Source organism: Neofelis nebulosa, chromosome 8 (assembly GCF_028018385.1).
Source record: "Neofelis nebulosa isolate mNeoNeb1 chromosome 8, mNeoNeb1.pri, whole genome shotgun sequence".
In the NCBI taxonomy this organism is placed as follows: Eukaryota; Metazoa; Chordata; class Mammalia; order Carnivora; family Felidae; genus Neofelis; species Neofelis nebulosa.
In genome coordinates this window covers 49,752,451-49,776,947 of record NC_080789.1, presented here as the reverse complement: position 1 = coordinate 49,776,947, position 24,497 = coordinate 49,752,451, and the positions used below count along the sequence as shown (strand labels likewise).

At 43.5% G+C, this 24,497-nt stretch overlaps 1 long non-coding RNA gene across 2 annotated transcripts in view; it reads right to left on the bottom strand.

Moving 5' to 3' along the window:
• The window catches only part of LOC131519247 (uncharacterized), a 33,417-nt gene extending 9,474 nt beyond the window's left edge, over positions 1–23,943 (bottom strand). The window contains exon 1 of one of the 2 annotated variants that reach the window (XR_009265555.1): positions 23,851–23,943. This is a non-coding gene — a long non-coding RNA (uncharacterized LOC131519247). Of the gene's footprint in view, positions 1–2,437; positions 2,746–23,850 lie in introns of those variants that run through there. The other variant, XR_009265554.1, reaches the window with a different exon arrangement.
• Between the last annotated feature and the right edge of the window lie 554 nt (positions 23,944–24,497).

Sequence of the window (24,497 nt, the reverse complement as noted above, 5' to 3'; positions counted from 1 at the left end):
TCCAAGCCCAGGACCTGGTATACTTACTAGAATTTTAATAATATAAGCTGTGACCTTCAGGACTCTTATTACACATTGACTGACGATACTAAGTAGGGGAAATGCATTAATAAAGTCTATTAGATACTTCTGAGAAGAGAGCGAGAGTTTTTTCAAGATGAATAGTATTTCTGTGACAACTATCACAGTTCTTCTCTTATTCTTTGTGATTCTTACCCAGCCCATGTCAAAGGCAATGAATGAGGGGTTTACACTTTTGCTGTATTCCAGAGACCTTCTTCCTTTTACAGAATCATTACGTTGCTCAGTCACCCATTGGTCACTCATCCATCGGCTTGAGACTAAATTTTTTTATTAGGTTTTGATGTTATTTCTTCCTCCACCCACACTCTAGGGGCAACTCTCTCTTTATCTCTAATTTAGGCCTCCTCTGATAAGTGAGCACAATAGTGCCGATTGAACAGAAATCTCAGATGAGGGCCTGAGTCATCCTAGATAAGGGCTCCAGTGGGGTAGAGCTCTGGCCAGGGTGCCTCTTCTTCCATAGAAGTGCTGGGTGTCCTCAAAGAACCCCTGGCCTCAAAAGTCTCCCATTGGTCTTCTCCAGAGGCCAGAATTATTTATTTTATATATAACTCTTAATAGGGGTTATTATATTTATTATTAATATAGTTATATATTATATATAATAGTTATATTAATATAATTAACATATAATTAATAATACAATTATAATGTTTATATATAATTATAACTAATTAATATAGTTATATTAATATAACTATTAATAGGTTTTTTTCCTGTAATACCCTAATAATATATGTTCTTTATAGAACAGTAAAAAATAAAGGCCAAAAGTATAAAAATTAAAGAAAATTCTTAATTCCAACCTTCTTAGATTATAACGAACATGCTTGTTGACATGTATTCTTCTGGACTCTGCAGTATGCATTCTACCTGAGTATGTGCACACATTTTAAATGTCTACTATATACATGTTGTTTGATCATTTTTTTCTCTGTGAATTCCTTATTGTGGACTCTTTAATATTATTACATGTTGCTCTATGTCATTTTAATGGATGCATAATAATTCATTATGTAGAGAGATTTAATGAAACCACTCCATTGTGGGATAGAGTTTCCAATTTTACACAAGTCTATAATAAACATTTCTCACAGAAAAATCTTTGCAAAGTGTCTCTAGATACTTATCTTTAGGAACATTTCTCTGAGTCAAGGCAACTTGGATGTTTTAGCCCATTTTGGCTGCCTATAACAAACACCACACTCTGGTGGCTTATAAACACATTTATTTCTCATAGCTCAAGATCAGAGGAACAGCATGGTTGAGTTCTGGTGACAACCATTTTTGGGGGGCGGGGGGTTGCAGGCTACCAACTTCTCATTGTATGCTCACATGGTGGAAAGCAGAGGGCAATGACTCTCATGACTCTTATAAGGGCACTAATCCCATTCATGAGGGTTCTGTTCTTATGACCTCATCTGATTACTTCCCAAAGACCCTCACCTCCTAATATCACCACATTGTGGGTTAGGGTTTCACCATGGGAATTCTAGGGGGACCCAAACATTCCGTCTATAACACTGATTCATCTATGATAAGAGAGATTCATAGTATAGATTCTCAAGAAGAAATTCGGTGATCCTTTCTTTGCTGAAATGTGAAAATAATAATACAACCTAGTTTAACTTTTCCCTCCTCTCATATTTACTCCTGCGACTCAATTAATGTTTGAACAGCTCCAGGGTTAGGTACTCAGTATGTTTACATAGCTCCTTACAACTCACAAAAAATTTCACGTACAGTATCTTACGCTAGCCCCAGAATAACCTATACAGTAGAACAGATATTTTTATTATCATTTTTTTTCAAATAAGAAGGCTGAACTCAGAGGGGATGAGTGACCCCTCTAATTTCTGCTGCTGGTACACGGTAGAATCTTGGTTTCTGAATTCAGATGTGTGGGGGAGTGGGGGGTTTAGGTGGGGGTGGGAGTAAAGGTCTTTCCGCAAAGCTCTGCTGCCTGCCTAGTATGTTACGTCACTCCCTTGGTCAGGAGAGACCAAAGCTAGATGGTCTTCACTTGTGGCTAGATGGGGCACATCTATTATTTCATTCATCAGTTAGTCCTCCCTGCCTGTCTTTGAGGAGGTGAGTTTAGAACTGGGGATGAGGGAGTAGGATAGAGGCCATGGGATTTAGATCAGGAAGAAACGGCCCTAGGGGCACAGCTTAGTGTGAGGCAGAGGTGTGTCTAGGGGGAGGAGGGAAATGATGATGAGGGTGAAGGGTGTGCTGAAATACACCTGGCCCTGCCAATTGGCACTGCTTGATTGGTGCCATGGCGGTTCCTGACTTTGGGCTGGACACAGATAACTGTGATAAATGTACTTCCGTTTTATCATGCTCTTACCATTAGAGTGTCAAGAAAGTGAACACACATAGATCACGATGGAGAGAAGTCAACCTAGATGTATTCGTTTTTTTCCCTTTTAAAGTTTTGCTTGCTTTCCCCTCATTTGAAACTGCTGCTGTGATGTCACAGAGATAGCATTTGCCTGCCGGTCACAGCCAGAAAGCTGTCACAGAAGCAGCATTCTTCAGGACACAGAGCCCTTGCTTTTATGAGCACACACTGTAGAGGGCAAAGACCTGCCAACCATCTGGGAAATGCCGAGCACTGGGTTTGACGGAAGGGTGGCAAGGGCGCCCTCTGGTGGAACTCTACTCATCCTCTAATCTGCCTGACAACAGGCTATATTTTGTAGCTCTAAACCAATAGTTATTTTCTTTCCCTGAATTTGTGTTTGAGGGTATTCTTAGAATATTCTGAGTACAATTCCTAGCTGCTTTTAATATCCACCACGAGCTGATAATCTCAAGTCAGTGTGCAATGGGAAAGGTTGCATTATTTTTTTTTTTAAAGGGTCAGATTAAATGTGAATTGTCTCCCACGCTGGCATGTTGGTTAATTATTTTCATATTTTTGTGCAAAGCCTCACAAAGTATGGTTTTGCAGTGAGCCCTTTTTTATTTTTTTTTTATTTTTTATTTTTTTAAATTTCAGAGCCCAACAGTTTTATTATTTTTTTTAATTAAAAAAAAATTTTTTTTAATATATGAAATTTATTGTCAAATTGGTTTCCATACAACACCCAGTGCTCATCCCAAAAGGTGCCCTCCTCAATACCCATCACCCACCCTCCCGTCCCTCCCACCCCCCATCAACCCTCAGTTTGTTCTCAGTTTTTAACAGTCTCTTATGCTTTGATGAGCCCTTTTTTAAAACCACCTCTCCCACCTGGGTGGGATTTAAGCAAAGCTCGGGCAGTTTGGGGCTATTTTTAGTCCTGATTAATTATTAGGCCAAGATAATTCCGAGTTTAGCAGCTTACTTGAAGGAGTCATGACAGCTGGGCTCTCAGGGCAGCCTCCGGTCAAAGCCGACACCTTTATGAAAAAATGGTGCTTTCCCTGCTCGTAGGGGGAGTGCAGGGGCAAGGGGAGGGCACATTCTGTGAAAAGTAGTGTCAGCTTTGCCAGCTTGGAGCTAGTGAGTGGAGGAGAAACTGCTGATTCAGGGGCCTGCAGACATGGCTGGTCTCACCGCATTGAAACTAGGTCACTAATGACACATGGCAATAAGCCAAAAAGCCTCAGCCAGGATCTCTGAACCGTCCACTGGTGGCAAGATCCATTTTGCTGGAACTCCAGAAAGAAAGCAATCTGCCTGAATTTGTTTAGAACAACCACAGGATTGCAAAACACACATGCTCAGATTGTGATCTCACTCCCCCTTCCTTTATTTTCCGAAGCATTTAAGTTGCTTGTTTTACAGTTTCAGTTTATCCTGTTTCTATTCCCATGCGCTGAAATAACTCTGAAGCTCCTGGTTGGTTGGTTGGTTGGTTTGTGCAGCCGAGCTGATATGGTTGGTCTTTAAAAACATCTTTTAAATGAAATTTAAATTAAAAAAAAAAAAATTCTTCTCCACCGCTAAGTGGCAGGGAGCAGAATGGAGACGAGAATGACATTACCCTTGTTGATTCCTTCTACGATGACACTGAAATGGTTCTGACCCGTCTAGTCCATACCACAACAATCTTTGTGAAGCTATCCACCTCTGTGATTCTAGCGGGAAGGGTCTGGGGTTGCCATTACATGATAAAACAGCATTCTACTTTATTTTGGGTAGTGTCACTCTGGGTTGGTGTTTTCCATTTCTGTCAGGAGTTCCTTGAGAAGGGGAATTGTGGACAGGAAGTCTGGGAATGGCTAATGATTCAATGCCGAGCTTAGGCCAGAGAATCCCAAACAGAAATGAGCTCTGTTGTCTCCTGCAGGGCCTGCTAACACCCAGATTGCTGGGCCCCAAGTCCCAAGTTCTGATTCAGTAGATCCGGAAGAAGGGCCCAAGGTTGTGTACAGGCTGCTTTTAGGCAAACAGACTTGAGGGATGGAATGTAGGCAGGGGCCCATAGAGAACCCCTGGCTGAACACAGACAGGCCCATCAGGTGACCCACCTCAAAATACCCATAGACCCTAACTGACCAAGGGGCTACTTACAACCAGACACAGTTATCAAAAAAGGGGAAATCCCATACGTTGCCATACCCCCTCACTTTCCTCCTGTAGATACAGCCCCCACCCACTAGCACATTGCAGACAGCCTCTCCCTCACTGTCCTGCCCGCTGCTCCGCTTGTGGTGGACTCAAGAAACTTCTATCTCCTTTGTTCTGATTTGGGTGAATTCTTTCAGGACCCGCCATCGACTTCCATCCAGCTGTCACCCCACAATTGGGGGTCCCCATTCAATTGGGATGGACACCACAGGCTGTGAATTTCTAAGCAGTTCCCAGACCTCATTCACTATCAGGTCTCCAGAATCCAGCATAGTGTCTGACACAGAGAGAGTGCTCATTAAATTTTTTAAAAACTTATTTCTTTTTGAGAGAGAGAGATTGGGGGAGGGGCAGAGAAAGAGGGAGGGAGAGAGAATCCCAAGCAGGCTCTGCACTGTCAGGACAGAGCCGATGCGCAGCTCGAACTCACAAACTATGAGATCATGACATGAGCTGACACCAAGAGTTGGACACTTAACCGACTAAGCTACCCAGGTGCCCCTAGAAAGTAGTCATTAGGGGCGCCTGGGTGGCTCGGTCGGTTAAGTGGCTGACCGGCTCAGGTCATGATCTCGCGGTCCGTGAGTTCGAGCCCCGCGTCGGGCTCTGTGCTGACAGCTCAGAGCCTGGAGCCTGTTTCGGGTTCTGTGTCTCCCTCTCTCTCTGCCCCTCCCCTGTTCATGCTCTGTCTCTCTCTGTCTCAAAAATAAATAAACGTTAAAAAAAAAAAAGTAAAAAAAAAAAAGAAAGTAGTCATTAAATACTTGTTGAGTTAATTAATGACTGAATCCTACCAGTTGATCCTAACACAGAAGCAGGTTTTCTAAAGGCCTGGGACTGCCTTCAATGGGTTGCACTGATTGTAAATCATTAAATGACTAAGATTTATATTAAAAACACAATGGCATAAGGAGAAATGAGGCAATATACTCTTTCCAGGCCTGCCCAGGTTGAACAAAAAGAGCTGGGTTTGAGGAGGACACCGAGCAAAGATGGGCCCATCACATTTGATAAGGTGTTTTACCCATAATTTGTAGTTAAGGACAGAAACCTTCCACGAGTGTCAAGCAGGTGACATGGCAACTCCCCCGTGGAGCTCCCCTCCACCCATGTACTGAATCTCATGGGGCAGGGTGTAGAATGGTTCTTAGAGAAGAGTTTTTAGAGTGTTTTGTGTCTCAGGGAGTCTTGTCTATGCCGGGAACAAATGGGTAACCCCTGGAGATCAGCTTCTGAGACTATTTGAAGCTGTGTGTTCCTTTGTTTTGATGGCAACAAAAGGGAAAATAGAGTTTGAGTCTGGTTTGGTCACAACCCTCCATGCTCCATGACCTTATTCTAGCTGCCCCAAATTGTCCTCTACTCTACCCTACCTCACACTTTGCCCTCTATCAACACCATTTTGCTGGGGTTTTCTAACATAGACCGTGTTGCCCTCCTGCTTCTACCTCCCAAGCATTCCCAAGTCTGGGTAACTCTGATGCTGCATTTACGACTTCACGTAGCAGCCATTTTTTACGGGAGGTCTCTTTTGGTGTATCTTCTCTGCATTCTCATAATACTCTGTGAACATATCCATCACTCATTTAATTATCTATTGAGTTACTGTTATGTGCTAGACATCAAAGACACAAAGATGGACACGACACCTGTCCTCAAGTTCCTCATTATTTAGTAAGGGAATATGTAAACAAGATACGTAAACAAGTAACTATACTAGAAAGTACAAAGTCCTAAGATATGATTGCTATGGAAATATATAGAAAAGGCACCTAACCCTGACTTGAAGTGTTTTTTTTAAGTTTATTTATTTATTGAGAGAGAGAGAGAGAGAGAAAGAGAGAGAGAGAGAGAGAGAGAGAGAGTACAAGTTGGGGAGGGAGAGAGAGAGGGAGAAAGAAAATCTCAAGCAGGCTCCACAGTGTCAACACAGAGCCTGACAGAGGGCTCAATTCCATGAGCCATGAGATTATGACCTGAGACGATATCAAGAGTTGGATGCTTAACAGACTGAGCCACTGAGGTGCCCCCTGACTTGAAGTGTTAAGGGAAGCTTTCCAGATGAAGTAACATCCTAGTCAAGTTCTAAAGAGTTGAATAGAATTAGCCAAAGATATGGGAGAAGAGCATACCAGGGAGAAAAAAAGAATTTGCAAAGGTCATTTTCTGCTTATATGATTATAGACCATAGATTTTGGAGGCTGAGACTATATTTTGTTCATTGGTCCAGCCCTAACTCAAAGCACAGAACGTGGCACCCAAACAGATCTCTAAGAAAATGTTTGTTGAATGAATGAATGAGTAAATAAATGACTTAACCTCTGGTAAGAGGGCTGGTGAGGGTACTAATTAATCACAGAAAGTGAGGACTCTTAGAAAGTACACATTTGCTGGCTTAATGGTTCTCTATTCTAGTTCTTCTATGTTCCTTCCTGTATGCTTATCAACGGGTTAGCAGACATTATTAAAATTGCACGGACTCCTTGTGCAAGTGGATTTCATGTCCTGAGTATGATCGTTGACATGGTTTCCACGTAGCAGCAAAATGTTCCAACCCGATGCTTTGAAAACAAATGGGCAATTTCTGTCGAGATTAACGCAAACAAGGTTAGAACTGATTGTGTATTTTAACGCTGCCCGAAATCTAGAGAAATCAAAATTTGTTTTCAGACTTAGGCTCTCTATTTTATCATAGCTGGACAAATACTCATTTTCGTTGTTGTTGGCATTGCCAGTTACCTCTCAAGGTGTATTCTGCCATTAATGGAACAGTGAAGTGTGTCCACAGCCCCCCACACCTGCTCACTCACTTTCAGGGAGCTCTGAATTTCTGAATCACCTTGGGAAAATGGAAAATGATTAACTCAAAGCAAAAAGGTGATTTACGTTTTCTGAATGGATGATAGTGATTGAAGTGCTAATTGCTAAGAAATTTGCAGAGGAGTTCATGAAAGAACAGACAGCACCCTTGTGTTCTCAGAAGTCACTTAAATGACAGGAGCGCTACTTTGAAGAGTAGGAAAGGCAAAAAAAAAAAAAAAAAAAAAAAGAAAAGAAAAGAAAAGAAAAAAAGGCAGAAAGCAGTGAGTGGGGGAATTTGGATGACTTGGAGATTCCTTGTGCTACTTCTCCGTGCCGTGATTGCATATGCACTGACATCTGGATACACATAGATGCTCTCAGCAAGGACTCACGGCTACCATGGCTCATAGTGGTTCCTCACAACTGCGGGTGCACATCAGAATCATTTGCAGGGGGGCACCTGGGGGGCTCAGTCGGTTAAGTGGCCTCTTGATTTTGGCTCAGATCATGATCTGTTTGTGAATTTGAGCCCCATATCGGGCTCTGCACAGAGGGCTTAGACCCTGCTTGGGATTCTGTGTCTTCTTCTCTTTCTGGCCCTCCCCTGTGTATGCTGTCTCTCTTTCTTAAAGATAAATATATATATATTTTAAATAATGTATTTAAAAAAATCATTTTTTTTAAATTTTTTTTTACGTTTATTTATTTTTGAGACAGAGAGAGAGCATGAGCAGGGGAGGGTCAGAGAGAGAGGGAGACACAGAATCCGAAACAGGCTCCAGGCTCTGAGCTGTCAGCACAGAGCCCGATGTGGGGCTCGAACTCACAGAGTGCGAGATCATGACCTGAGCCGAAGTACCTGAGCCGAAGTCGGTCGCCCAACCGACTGAGCCACCCAGGCACCCCTAAAAAAAATCATTCTGATGCTAGAGCTTTATGCTAAGGTGTGGGATAGGACCTGACATTAGTGTATTTTTCTTTAAATTCCCAGGTAATTGTATTCAAAAACTAGGGTTGAGATTAACTTGTTGAAGTAGATTAGGAGTGCCTCAAGCCAGCTAGGGAGTGGCTCCTTGACTGACAGTCATTCCCCTCTGTGATCTCTCTGCAGGCACACTGGCTTGGAAAGAAGAAGCAAAGAGGAATAACTAAGGGTTTAATATGATCCTTTAAAAATCCCAGGCCGAAGAGGCCTTAGGAAACACAGGTTACGTACCCTTTGGTTGGTATTATTACCCTCGGAATCAAAAAAATTTGGAAAATGAAGAGTTGGCTGAATTTTTTGAAGTTTATTTATTTTTGAGAGAGAGCGAACACAAGTGGGGGAGGGGCAGAGAGCGAGAGGGAGACACAGACTCTGAAGCAGGCTCCAGGCGCCGAGCTGTCAGCACAGGGCCCCACTTGTGGCTCGAACCCATGAGCCATGAGATCATGACAGGAGCCAAAGTTGGACGCTTAAGCCACTGAGCCACCCAGGCAGGCGCCCCTATCTTTTTAAACGATGGGACAGTGGGTTTCCGGCAAGATACTTCCAGGAGGTCTTGAAAGATGTTAAGCAAGAAACTCACTGATCAGATACAGGGATCTATAAAGTGAAATTTGACGGGAATGAAAGTGCCGGTGGGGTGGGAGGCAGAGCTAGATAGATATCAAGAAATAAATGGCTAGAACTTTATCCGAAGGAAAAAAAAAAAAAAAAAAAAAAGAAATTGGAGACCTCTCAGTGACGCCTAAGAGAAAACAAGGAAGAGTTCTGGGATAATAGTCATAGTAACAAAACTCAGATTTTAGTTTAGAGAACTGAATATAATTTTAAAAGTTATTATTTTCAGTACCATCAAAACTGTTAGGGTGGGATGTATAAGGAGGACACTGCACCAGAGTTCTGCCCACTAAAGATTTCCACAGGTGTAAAGCTTTCCAACATTCATATATTCCACTCAAAGCTCTGTAAGTCTTTCAGAACCATACTATAGGACTCTTGGGAAAGTCTTCATAGAGGACATTGTCTTCATAGAGACAGTGTCTTCATAGAGGACATTCCAGTACCCATTTTAATAACACACCATCACATAGTTGGAATTTGTGCTCATCTCAACGTCACATTCAAATTCACCTATAGAAAACTCTGGTCAGTCCAACAGGACTGGGTCTCTTTCCTTGACCGTTCGCTATTCTGAGTTTCCCTTTGGCCCCTCCCTGCTGGAGCTGTTAGATTTACCAGAGCCCCAGAAGTAAGAACCACCACTGGCTCCATCCTGGAAAGCCCCCAAGTTCTGTCGCATAAAGAAAACTGTATCTCCCTGGACCCTGGGGATCTCACAGGGCTCTGACTCCTTCAAGAGATGTGGCATCTTGTGGATGAAGCTACAAGAGGACAGCAGCCCTGAAAATAGTCACCCAACACTACCACCTGCCACCATTGTCATATCCTGCTTGGCATGGTGGGCCCAGAGGTGAGAGGGTTTTTGTTGATTATCCTTGTACCTCACACGCACACTTCCTAAAACTTGTATCTCACTGCCTAACTTAGGGCCAGAATCTCTGATTTGCAAACAGGATATTGGATCCCACAGAGTTCAAGCTTGTGCAGCAAAATTTAGCCATGTTTCAGCATCTTCCTGAGATAGTCCAACTCTGAAGCTCCCCATATAGGTGTCAGTGTGTTTAAACTAAGGGATTTAAAACCAGGTGCTATCAGCCGATACTAGCCAAGAACCTGGTTGAAAAAGGGCCACTAAGGCTTTGAGCGTCTGCCTGTAGGTCTTCCCTTACCAGAGTTCAAAGACTTCCGCTCTGGTGTCTCTTTGTCCACGGATGCCTCTTCTGGCCCCTTTTCTTTTTAGCTTGGGCCTGATATTCCTGGGTCAGGTCAGAGAAAGGGTTTGTCTTAATGGCATGGCTACCCTCAAATCTCCTATAACATCCACTAAGCCTCTGGGTTCTTTGATTCTCCAAGATTTGTGGGAAATGGCCAATGAGTGTTAGGAAAGATCCACTCAGGATATGCCCGTACCTTGTTATGATGCTATGCATCCGGTGGAGCCTGTATTTGAAAATGGACAAGGTCAACCCTGATTCTTCCAGGCAGCTCTGAATCTGGGGGATCAGAATTCCTGTGCTCCTGAGGCCTTGTAAAATATGTTATTATCTAAAGAAATCAGTACTTCCGTATATTTCATATCAGCATCATCCTTTCTATCAACCCCTTGAAAGTATCAGGAGCCCCAGGATATCTTGCGAATATCACTTAAAACTGAGAGAACCCGCCAGGCAGCAAAATTGTCTTTTCCTTGTTCTTGGTAGCATCTGGGTCTGGTTCTGTTTGCTCCCGAAAATTGGCTTTTAAAACTGTCTCCGGTAAGCAGTGTTGGGCATTCTCGACCTAGGTTTCGGGTTCGGGTCTCTTTTGGTGTCTCTTTAGGAAGCAATAGTCTACCCAAATGTCACTTTTATCTGAACTTTTATTCTTCCCAACGCACATGCGGTGAGGCTCAGAGCTAGTAGCTGCGATCTCTTATTCTCCTCAGGAAGTGCAATTCCCTAAATGGTCAGGAGTTTTGCATTGCTCTCAGCCTAGGAACAGTGAACCCTGCGCTCGCAAAAGGTCAACTGACTTGACCTCGGCTTGGAACCTCCTTATTAGCCTCATCTGCATTTCCTCAGGTAAAACAACCGAAACTTTCCGTCCTCTGAGGGATCAGTTTGGGACACTCTCGCAAGAGGAAATGGGACAAGCCAGCGCTTGAATATTTGTGTAGCTTTCTGCACATGGGGCGTGCTTAAGGATAGCCATGCTAACTGCCTAAATATGCTGCCTATAGGTCCGGACACGTACAGTAAGCATGCTAGAGCCGGCCCTGTGCACCCATCTACCTCTTGCAAACATCCTGCATTTGCCGTGTTCTTCTCTGACCACCACCCACTCCCACTCCTTCCCCGTCTCTCACGTATAGGAATGCTGGGAGGCTTCTGCCCTGCGGCCGCAGAATCCGAGGCCAGGATGATGGTGCAGGTGCTGGCTCTTGAGTGTCATTAAAGACTCCCTAACTAGCAACGCTGAGATCCAAATCTCTCCTCCCTTGGCAGCCTTTTCTGCCGGGCCTTTCCAGATCCGGGGGACTGAGTGCTGGAGGTTTTCTCCAGCAAGAGCCTGCTCCTGGAAGGCTGGCAACGATGCACATCCTTGGCTAATGCATTGTTTCCCAACCTTCTCCAAGTGGCCTATAACCCTGCAATACTGAAGAAAGGTTCTCTTTCGGCTACAGGTCTTTGTCCCCTTCCTTTCCACAGCGATTGAATGTCACGGGATCGTCTTTTTCTTCCTTCAGGTCCTGCCTTGCTCCCAGGCCTATGCTCTCCAGTGTTAGCAGTGGGATCCTCGAAGCTTTGCCGGGGACGCCGCGCTACGTGCTCCAAAGCGTGTAGGTCGGCGGTGGGGTGAGCCATCAACACCCTAGTGGGGCCTTGTAGTTCCTATATGTTCTGGCCCTCCTTTTCCTGTTTATTTTTGCTAATGGGAAGAAACATGGGGCTATCTCTGGCCTGTCAGCCACAGTTTCTGCTGCAGCGGTCTCTTCGGAAATTACTCAGGACCTGCCCTCTAGCTATGTTTTTTCTCTCTGCTGTTTTTCTGCCGCCTTCTAAAACAAAGTTTCCACATTCAGCTTCTAAGCAGAGGGTATTCTCCTTCAATATCTGGCTAGAAAAGCGCCCTGCACAGCCTGTGGCTGCTCTCCCAAAGGCTGGCTGGAGAGTCTTCACAATTCTGCCCCTGAAGGGAGGCAGCGTTTGCCCTGGGGCCATAAGTGACCTAAGACAGCAGGTACTCAAGGCTCTCGACCGGCTTTCTTCCCCCCTCCCCCCCCCATCAGGCTCCCACCATTTTGCATTCTGGCAGCATCTCAGCGGTGTGTTTCTGCCACAGTTGGAAGGTGCCCTCCACCCCACCCTATTCCACCTCCACAGGGCTGGAGCGGGGCTTCCCCGAATAGTTTCAGTTTGTAGGAAGTGACAAGTCGCTTTAACAAATGAGCGGCCCGCACCTCTGAGGCTTTTCAGCAAATTTTACGTGCACAAGAGTCGACATATAAGTATACAGCTCGACGAATCTTCAAAAGATGGATATCCCTGTGCAACCAGCGCTCAGATCAAAAAGCACAGTGCCATCAGAAGCCCAGAGTGCCACTCACATGCCTTCCTAGTCTCTCCAGACTTCCTAGCAGAACGGATTAGTTTTACTTGCTTGTAATCTTACACAGATGGAAACACACACGAGACGCTGTTTTGTGTCTTTTTCGTTCGGCGTTCCGTCTGCGCACTTCATCCACATGATTGCACGGGGTTATAGATCATGCATTTCATGTCCGGTGCGGTATTCTACTACAGGAACATAGCACATTTTCAAAAATCGATTTTCCTGTTTTGCTCCAGATTTCAGCCACTGCAAACAGTACTGCTGTGAACATCGTGTCGCCTGTCTTTCGCAGGGGCACTCGTCGACCTTTCAGCTCTGTGCTACCGGTTTTTCAACACGTGTCAGAATTCTCCCCTCCGCACCCTTGCCACGGTGGGCATTTTCTGTATTTTCATGTTAGCCAGCGTGGTGGGTGTGTGGTGATATCGCACGGTGGTTTCAGCTTACATTTCGTCTTGCTTGGCTTCTGTGGAAGCCTCAGGTATGAAGTTCAGGTATCTAATGAAAGAAGTCACCATAGGCGCGTGCCTGTTGTAACTTTCAAGAGACTGCAGCCTTTCATCCCCACTTTAGAAATGACTTGTTTGCAGAGCAGAGGCTAGCTTGAAAATCCAGAGTCCTTCAGGCAGCTGCATTCTGAGGAAACACGTTGTTGGTAGCAGACCTAGACACGTTCCAAAGTATTGTGCAAGTGACGCCGTCCGGCCGGCACGCTCATTTGTTCACTCATCCACAGTCAGTGGCGAAGCCCTGTACGTGACAGGCAGTGTTCCAGGTGTTGAAAGAAATCGGGGAACAACACCCAGCGAACCCTCTTAGGAAGTTCACGTTCTTGGGTGGACAGACAGACAATAAACAAGAAGTAAAATAGCGTGTTGAGCAGTGACCAGGGCTATTGAGACAAGTAAATCAGCGAGCGGGAAGGGCCGGCACGGGTTTAAATGGGATGGTGAGGGACGGCCTCACCAAGCTGACGTTTGAGCACAGCACTCACACTGACTTGGAAACAAGCAGTGTGGGTATTGGGGGAAGAAACCTCCAGGGGGATCAGCACACGCGCAAATGCCCTGAGGTACGAATATGTTTGAGGAACAGTAAAGAGGCTGTTGGGAACAGGGTGAACAAGAGATAATGGGGTGCAGAGAAGAAGGCGGCTGCGTTGGGCCTTGTGGATAATTCTGAACGCTCTGGTTTTCCCTCAGCTGTGACTGAAATGTCCTCAAAAGCTGTTCTGGTCCCACCTCTGTGAAGCCTCCTGGTATCAGATCTTCCTTCCAACTGGGCCCACTTGGTTCTCCTCCCACCACCTGGGATGGATCAGGTTAGTATCTCCTTCTTCTCACATCTTTCCTAGTAACTTAGAGGCTACATGGCTGAGGCCACAGGAAGGAGAAAGACCAGATGGAATTTGAAGACACTAATTTTTCTGTGATAGAATGAACACAGGGTTCAAACATTCCTGAGGGAATCCAACAGGCTATACTCCCAACTAGGCCTCAGCAGAACATGAGTATTGGCAGGCACGGTAACAGTTAAAATCAAAGGCCCGTGGGGCCTCTCTTTCCCATCTGCATCCTAGAAAACCAAATCCTACTTTCAAGGTCCCTCACACCCTTCCCAAGTGTCTCCTGGGGCAACTCTAAGAGGGAATCCAACATGTGCTCTCGATTCCGGCCAACGTAGCTGTGACTTTTCTGAAAGGAAATAGGAAAGCAGGCGTCTTGGCATCAGAACAGACTGATCAGGAGAGAAAAATCTAGAAAAAGTAACAGTAAATGATAAAGGGAAACGTTATCAACGTATGGTGTTGGAAAAACTTAACCACTGGGGGAAAAAGTAAACTCTTTGCTTTATAGCTAATACCCATATTAATTTCCATAAAAATACTAACTTCCAAAACAATACTATGAATAGTTTGTTGTTTTTTTTTTTAACGTTTATTTATTTTTGAGACAGAGAGAGACAGAGCATGAACGGGGGAGGGTCAGAGAGAGAGGGAGACACAGAATCCGAAACAGGCTCTAGGCTCCGAGCTGTCAGCACAGAGCCCGACGCAGGGCTCAAACTCATGGACCGCAAGATGGTGATCTGAGCCGAAGTCGGACGCTCAACCAACTGAGCCACCCAGGCGCCCCTGAATAGTTTTTTTTTTTTTTTTTACAACATGTATAATGGGGAAAGACTTTCTACATCATCCAAAAAATAACTCATCATCATTATATGACACTCTGTGTCAAAAACAATTCTAAAGCTTTATCTGTATTAAGTGATTTAATCCTCACAAAAGCTTATAGGTACTTATATGTACTTTTCCTGTTTTCTCAATGATACGGTTGAGCCATAGAGAGGTTAAGTAATTCTCCCAAGATCCCCAACAAGTAATAGTTCCAGGATTCAAAGCAAATAATTGTGACTTCAGGGTCCATATTCTAAATTACTTAACGGCAAAGGAAAATACGGAGAGATTTCAATACATGAATTAAACAGTGTATGGAAAAAATCATGCAGAGTAAAAGACAAACGGTAATAGGGAAAAATCATGCTACATACCTAACACATAAAGCATTAATATCTTACATAGAACATTTTCTCAAATGTTATTGCACAGAACACTCGTATCCTGAATGATGCCAGAGGGTATTCTGTGGGGGGGGGGGGGGGAGAGAAGAAGGAGGAGGAGGAGGAGGAGGAGGAGGAGGAGGAGGAGGAGAAGAAGAAGAAAATGTTTGATGGTCAACTAAGCTTAGGAAATGATGTGTTAAATCTGACCGTGGAAGTCTTTTCCTCCCCTCAACACACCTATTAACATCTCAAAGTGCAATAAATTCCCTGAAATACAGTCTAGAAAATGTCATCTTTGTGTGTAATGAGTTCCTACAATCAGGAAGGAAAATATGAATATCCCAAAAGAAAAATGAGCACAAGGGAATAGACAATGCAAAAAAGAAAAAAAAAAGTACAAACAGTTATTAGCATATGAAAACCTTGTTAATAATAATAATAAACCCCACAAACTTCTCAGGGATGATGACAGTGTAGGAGGACCCTAAGCTCACCTTGTCCCATGGTTACACCTACATAACACCTACATCAGTGTAAATAACCCAGAAAACAACCAAAACACTGGCAGAACAGACTCTCCAGAGCAAAATGTAGAGAAGAGGCCACAAAGAATTGAGATACAGTTGGGAACTAAAGGGACCCATGGGACTGTCTGCTGGAGGGAGGGATGTCACGGGCCAAGAGAAGGGGGAAGAGCATACCCCACCCCAGGCACCCCAGGCATGGGGAACCTGCATAGGGACGATGAACCACTAACATTTGGTTTTGAAAACAGAGAGGCTTAACTTCTTGAGTTCTTATAATCAGTGGGGCTTACCACCTGGAAGCTTAAAAATCAGCGGGCTTATCTCTGTGAGACCAGGGATGGTGAGAGGAAACTGAGTCCCTGTCCTTAAGGAGCAAAACAAACGGTCCAAGAGAGATATAGCTTAGAAGAAGCAATTTGAAAAATACCTGGAGTATACGGGAGGGAGATTTACTTGCCGATCTAAGAGTTTGTGTTATAGAGGCAGGGATCCTTGGGAGACCTAAGAACAGAGGAGCTGGCAAGTGCCATTTCCCTCCCTTACCCCCAAGCCTACATACACAGACACCCATGGGAACCAGCTTAGCACAAAAACTCTCCACCTAGTTTGCTAACGTTGTGTTCTGCCCCTGTGTTCTCCTGCAGACTGGCCTCCTCCCTCCTGGCCTCAGCAGGAGTCTTCCTGGGTGACTGCAGAACCCCCTCCATAGCAGACCAGCATGAACCTTGCTGGCATCACAGCTCTGACCCTGCCTTTTTTCTATGGACCTGCCACTGGCAGGAGTCTATCCAAAGGGGTGCCATAAGCCTGGCAGTGTGCAAGCAACCTCGACAAGGGTCAGCGCCACTCCAAAATGGAGAGGGGAAGATAACCACACACACAATCCAACTGTAGCTCCAGCATTGGACTGGGGGAAGACATGTGGTCTGACTCCAGATCATGGCCACCAATAAAAGCTTCTCGGGGGGATAACCCAGGGAAAGCATCTAGCTCTGGCAAATGCCTTTTCTGACTCAACTCAAGCCCAAGGGGGTGGCCTTGGACTGGCCTACTGACAGCACAGGGACCAAACCCTGCCGATAGGCAAAGAGAGCCTTTGTAGATGACTGGGCTGAAGGAAAACGTGGCTCAGCCACACTAGTAGGGTGCACACAACACACACAGGAAATGCTCCTGAAGTGCCAGGCTCTGGTGAACAGGGGACACTGTACTGCAGGGCACTACAGGAACTTCTTCTTTTCATAAGGCCACTACTTTCAAAAGCAAGCGACATAGAAACAGACACAGAGAGTGAGACAAAATGAGGAGACTGAGGACTATGTCCCAGATGAAATAACAGGACAACATCCCAAGAGAGCTAAATGAAATGGAGATAACTAATATGCCTGACAGAGAATTTAAAGTAATGGTCATAAAGATACTCAATGGACTGAGAAAATAGTGGAGAGCCTCAGTGAGACATCGACAAGGAGAGAGAAAACATAAAAAGGAACCAATCAGAGGTGAAGAACTCAATAACTGAAATGTAAAATACACTAGAGGGAATAAATAGTAGACCAGAGAAAGCAGAATGGATCAGTGACCGGGTGGAAAGCAATCAAGCTGAACAGGTGAGAGGAAAAAAATAGTAATAATAAATGAAAATAGACTAAAGGAACTCAGCAACACCATGAAGTGTAATGATAGGGATCCCAGAAGGAGAAGAGCGAGAAAAGGGGCAGAAACTTTATTTGAAGGAATAGTAGTTGAAATCTTCTAAATCTGGGGAAGGAAATAGAAACCCAGATCCAGGAAGCACAGAGAGCCCCCGACAAAATCAATTCAAGGAGGTCCACACCAAGGCACATAATAATTGTAGGGCGCCTGGGTGGCTCAGTCGGTTAAGCGTCCGACGTCAGCTCAGGTCACGATCTGGCGGTCCGTGAGTTCGAGCCCCACGTTGTGCTCTGGGCTGATGGCTCAGAGCCTGGAGCCTGCTTCCGATTCTGTGTCTCCCTCTCTCTCTGCCCCTCCCCCGTTCATGCTCTGTCTCTCTCTGTCTCAAAAATAAATAAATGTTAAAAAAAATATATGACAAAAGGTAGCGATAAAAAGAGAATTTTAAAAGCAGCGAAAGAAAACAGTTACGTGGAAAGGGAATTCTCCAAGGCGATCATCTGATTTTTCAGTAGAAACTTTGCAGATCAGAAGGGAGTGGCATGATATATTCAAAGTGCTGAGAGAAAAAAAAGATCTGCAACCAAGAATACTCTATCTGTCGAGGCTATCATTTAGAAATCCAAGTATATCACTAAAGAAAGCCAAGAAACCATGAGAGAAGAGAGAGAGAAGAAAGAAACAGAGAAGAACTACAAAAACAACCATACGAGTAACAAAATGGCAATAAGTATGTAGCTATCAATAATTACTGTGAATGTAAAGGGACTAAGTGCTTCAATTGAAAGACATAGGGTGATAGGATGTATAAAAAAGCAAGACCCATCTACATGCTGCCTACAAGAGGCTCATTTCAGACCTAAAGACACATGCAGATGAAAAGGGAACAGACAGAAAAGCATTTACCATGCGAATGGAAGTGCAAAAGCCAGAGTAGCAATACTTACATCAGATAAAATAGACTTTAAAACAGACTGTAACAAGAGTCTTTAGTCTTTCTTTAGAAAGACAGTACATAATGATAAATGGAACGATCCAATAGGAAGATATAGACGATTATCAACATTTATGCACCCAAGATGGAGGAACCCAAATAAATAAAGCAGTTAATAACAAACAAACAGAATATTATCTATAGTAATAAAATAATAGGGGACTTTAACACTCTACTTACATCAATGGATGGCTCATTCAAACAGAAAATCAACAAGGACACAGTGACTTAGGTTGAGAGGGAATAATACACCTCAACATGATAAAGGCCATGTATAAGAAACTCATAGCTAACATACTCAATGGCAAAAAACTGATCAGGAACAAGATAAGGGTGTCTACTCTGACCACTTTTATTCAATATAGTACTGGAAGTCCTAGGCACAGCACTCAGACAAGAAAAAGCAAAAAAGGCATCCAAGTTGGTAAGGAAGAAGTAAAGCCTTTACTATTTGCAGATGATATGGTACTAGACATAGAAAACCCTAATGACTCCACCAAAAAAAAAAAAAAAAAAAAACCTTCCAAAACTGATAAATGAATTCAATAAAGTTGCAAGATACAAAATCAATATATAGAAATCCATTGCATTTATATACATTAATGATGAAATAGCAGAAAGAGAATTTAAGAAAAAAGTCCCATTTACGATGGCACCAAAAACAATATCTAGGAATAAACTTAACCAAGGAAGGGAAAGACCTGTACTCTGAGAACTATAAAAACATTGATGAAAGAAACTGAAGATGACAAAAACAAGTGGAAAGATAGTCCATGCTCGTGGGCTGGGAGAACAAATATTGTTAAAATGTCCACACAACCCAAAGCAATGTACAGACTTAATACAATCCCTGTCAAAACACCAACAGCATTTTTCACAAAATTAGAACAAATAATCCTAAAATTCGTGTGGAACCACAAAAGACCCCAAATAGCCAAAGCAATCTTGGAAAAAAAGAACAAAACTGGAGGTATCACAATCCCCGATCTCAAGATATACTACAAAACTATAGTAATCAAAAATACTATGATACTAGCTAAAAATAGACCCATAGATCAATGGAGCAGAATAGAGAATCTGGAAATAAAACCATGATATTATGGTCAATTATCTTTGATAAAGGAGACATGAATGAGAAGTGGGAAAAAGACCATCTCTTTCCCAAATGGAGCTGGGAAAACTGGATAGCTACATGCAAAAAATGAAACTGGACCACTTACACCATACACAAAAATAAACTTGAAATGGATTAAACACCTAATTGTGAGACGTGAAAAATCCTGATAAAAACCCTAGAAGAGAGCACAGACAGTAACCTCTTTGACACTGGCCATAGCAACATTTTCCTGCATATGTCTCCTGAGGCAATGCAAACAAAAGCAAAAATAAATTATTGGGACTGCATCAAGATAAAAAGTTTCTGCACCGAAAAGGAACTAATAAACAAAACTAAAAGACACCCTGCTGAATGGAAGAAGGTATCTGTAAATGACATATCAGATAAAGGGTTAGTATCAAAAATATATAAAGAATTTATACAACTTCACACACACACACACACACACACACACACACACACACACACACACAAAATTTAAAAATGGGCAGAAGACGTGAACAGACATTTCTCCAAAGAAGACATACAGATGGCCAACAGACACATGAAAAGATGCACGGTATCACTAATCAGGGAGATGCGGATCAAAACCACAGTGAGATATCACCTCACAGCAGTCAGAGTGGTTAAAATCAACAACACAAGAAACAACAGATATTGATATGGATATATAGAAAGAGGAACCCTCTTGGGTTGTTGGCAGGAATGCAAAGTGGTGCAGCCACATTGGAAAACCGTATGAAGCTTCCCCCCAAAATTAAAAAGAGAATGGCCATATGATCCAGTAATGCCACTACTCTTTACCCAAAGAATACAAAAACACCAGTTCGAGAAGATACATGCACTCTTATGTTTATTGCAGCATTGTTTACAACAGCCAATTATGGAAGGAGCCTGAGTGTCTATTCATCCATAGAACTGACAAATAAGATGTGGTATATATATAATAGAATGTTACCCAGCCATAAAAAATGAAATCTTGCCATATGCAACAACATAGGTGGATCTAGAGAGTATAACGCCAAGTGAAATAAGTCAGAGAAAGACAAATAACACATGATTTCATTCATGGAATTTAAGAAACAAAACAAAACAAAAAGACACAAACCAAAAAACACTCTTAACTATGGAGAAGAAACTTATGGCCACCAGAGGGGAGGCAGGTGGGCGAATGGGTAAAAGAGGTGGAGGGGATTAAAAGCACAGTTGGCATGATGAGTATTGAGTAACGTATACAAGTGTTCAATTGCTGTATTGTTCACCTGAAACTAACGTAACACTGTATATTAATTATACTAGAATTAAATTTTTTTTTTTTAAAAAAGCATGGAGGTACCATTTTTTTCCTCTCTCAAATGAGCAGAAATTTTAAAAAGACCTATTTTACTTAGTATTTGTGAGAGTTTGATTTTAAAAATGCACCCTAGGGGCACCTGGGTGGCTCAGTCGGTTAAGAGTCTGACTTCGGCTCAGGTCATGATCTCGTGGTCTGTGAGTTCAAGCCCCGCATCGGGCTCTGTGCGGACAACTCAAAGCCTGGAGCCTATTTCAGATTCTATGTCTCCCTCTCTCTCTGACCCTCCCCCGTTCATGTTCTGTCTCTGTCTCAAAAATAAATAAACATTGAAAAAAAAATTTTTTTTTAATGCACTCTAATGAAGTCAGTGAGGTTGAAAATGAGGCCAAGTTTTCTGGGGGGGAGACGTGATTTGGCATATGTATCAGAGGCCTTGAAAAAAATGTTTATGATCTGACCTAGCAAATTGTTTATAGGAATTGTCACAAGGAATAGACTAGTGAGCAAGGAATGTATGTCCAAGTTCATTGCATCAGTATGTGTAGTAGCAAAATATCCATTGTTATAGGTAGATTAAAGCATGTTAATATTTTGCAGTATTCTGCCCCTCTTAAAAACAGTGACATTTATCTATTCTGTTTTCATCTAACATCCAAAATGTAAAAAAAAAAAAAAATCAAATTATTAATAGCTTGTAATTTGTGGGGAAAAAAATAATGAAAATCATAGACATTAAAATGTTAATGGTGGTTAGTCTTCTCTAGTGGTGGGATTTGGGAGGATTTTTTTAATCCCAATTAATATTTTTTTTGCATTTATTACTTGTTACATTGAAAATAAGAAAGGCTAGGACCATTTTGAAACATGAAATTTTTATTATTCTGAAATGGTGACTCACAGATTGGGAAACTAAGAGGATTTCATTCTCCAACAAATATGAAGGTCTTTATTGTGCGAGTAAACTCAGCCTCAGTCTAAAAACTAACCTCGAAGTGAGGGTGAGTAGGATTCATGAGGAAGAAAAAGAAGCTTAAGAAAAAACCTGGAATCTGCAGACATAATAGATCTTTATGAAAGGGGATTTGGAGAAAAAGGGGAATTAACCTTTGCTTGGTGTAATTGCTGCACTGAAGCACAGACTTGTCGGAGGAAGAACCCAGACAGCTGAACGGTCCTTTTTGTATCAGGTGGAGAGACAAGTGCACCTGCAGAGCCACCCTCCAGCAATTTCTGAAGGGAATGGCGAATCCTTGCTCCTGAATGTGTGAAACAGGATCTGGGCCAACCCCTTCCCTTTTTTGACCAACCAAAAATGAACTCCTCATGTGAAATCTGGATCAGTGCCGACACACCCAGGGCTCAAGGTTGTCAGCCAGCTGTTGGTAGCTCACACTAATTCTCTTTTCTCTTAAATGATGCAGAAATATGTTGCTTTACGCACACGGGGGGAAATGAATCAAAGGACCTAATTGGCAAATAACCTAAAACCTCCTAAAATTAGCCTTAAGAGCTGGTCAGTGTTTACCCACTCATTCTGTTGCACTAATCTGTGTTGAGAGGGGAGGGGTCACATGGAGAACTGTCCTCTTTACTTCTGATATGGAAGGGGACTTCCCCAGCAAATTTCCCTGGAAAGGACGGGGCATGAACATTGAGGAGGAACATGTCTGCTTTGCCACTTTCTTGCCATTAGCCAAACTCTCCAAAAGCTTACTGCCTCTCAGGACTTCTCAAGTGGGGGTCCAGGGAGAGGTGACAGGACCAGTTTGCTGTATGGGACAAGCTACTAGGACCTCCATGCCCTGAAGGGGAGGTCAAGGTTCATGGCTGCTTTCACTAGTCCCTTAAAGAATCAGTTTTGATTCTTACGCCTTCATTTGGATGACCAAGGAGACCCTTCCTCGTACACATTTGTATTAAATGAACGTATTCGCCCACTTAGAAGCTGAGTCTTAAACCACCTGGTAGGCCAGATTTTATTTTACTCGGGGGGGAACCTTTCAAGTTCTAATGAAAAGTACAGCTTCCTGTATTTATTTAAAGTAGAATCTTTCATAAAAATATATTTTAGGGAGTAGAGTATTTGGGGAAAGTAGTATCTTTATTCTCGTTAGGAGGGAGCATTGTCCGGTGGTCAAGGTCAGAAGCACTGGAGTCTTTGTTCCTCCATCCATAAGATAGTTGGGTTGTCGTGAAAACGAAATAAAACAATGTTTTGGAAGTACACACTGCCGGCTTGGCACAGACCAATTAATGGTGGCCAGTAGTAAATAAATACCACCACTGCTGCAGGGTCACAATCCACCTTAGCAAGTACCTTCCCAGAATTCTTTGGGATTTAGAAAGGCCGGCATTGGCAACTTTTGTTGTGGTGGTGAGCTGTTTAAAAATACTCTGCCCATCCAGAATCCCTACAGCTTGTTGTGTTACGGGGTAAATTCCTCCACTCCAACCCCATGTCCACTGACCTACGAGGCTGGGTCTTTCCCCTTCACGAACGCCTGCCAAGGGGTCAACGGGTCCAGTTTGCGAGCGCTGTTGGACTGTGGACAGAGGGCCGGCCACGTGGGGGGCAGTTCGGGAAGGCTCGGCAACTGCCCAGGTCAGGGCAAGATCACGTGGGATGATGGGGACATGTCCTGGGAGGGCGGGAGGCCCCCACGCAGCCAGGAAGGGAACCGGTGGTGGGGGGGGGGGGGAGCAGGAAGCCTGCCTGGAGAGACCACCACTAATCTTTGTGGATATAAACGTTGAAAAAAAAATTTTTTTAAATGCACTCTAATGAAGTCGTGAGGTTGAAAATGAGGCCAAGTTTTCTGGGGGGGGGGAGGGGTGACGCGATTTTGGCATATGTATCAGAGGCCTTGAAAAGAATGTATATGATCTGATCTAGCAAAGTTTGTTTATAGGAATTGTCACAAGGAATAGACTAGTGAGCAAGGAATGTATGTCCAAGTTCATTGCAGCAGTATGTGTAGTAGCAAAATATCCATTGTTATAGGTAGATCTGTGATCTGTGTTGAGTGGAAATAAAACTTCTGAAAACTAACCTTTCCTTCCAGCCTTCCAGTCACAACAACGCTAGTTCTTCTGCAAAGTAGATACTTCTGCCCACTAGGGGAAAGGTCAGGAAGTGCTGGAAAGAAAGAAAACAACAGTGATTAATATTTCAAGGTTTTCTTAACTTCTGTGTAATTGTTGGGAAAGCAAGGAAAATAGAGATAACTGGGGGTGTGGCCTCCCTGGGAATTTCTCTGGATGTTATCTTATCTCTTTACCTTAAAGGTTTGTCTTTTTATTTTTAAGGCATCTCTGTACCCAACATGGGGCTCTAACTTAAACCCCTGAAATCAAGAGTCACAGGCTCCACCGACTGAGCCAGCCAGAAGCCCTGGAGGATGTTAAATTAGGAAGCCAAAGAATTCCTGCGAAGCTTTGAGGGGGTGGGAGAGGTAGGGGTGAGGGTGGGGTTGGAGGGGGACAGGAGCGGCCACTGTGGCTCTCTTGCTTTCTCCACGTGCTCAGTGTCCCTAGAAAATGCCACGCTTGGCACTGGGGCCTTCCTTTCCCTCCCTGAAGCCCTTTCCAAGTCCTGGGAGAGCCAGGAAAACAGTGGCTGGGACAGCAGCTGTTTTAAGCAAGACTGAGTCTGTTAGCGGACTCCCCTGCCATCTCCTGCTAGATGCGAGGTGGGCAT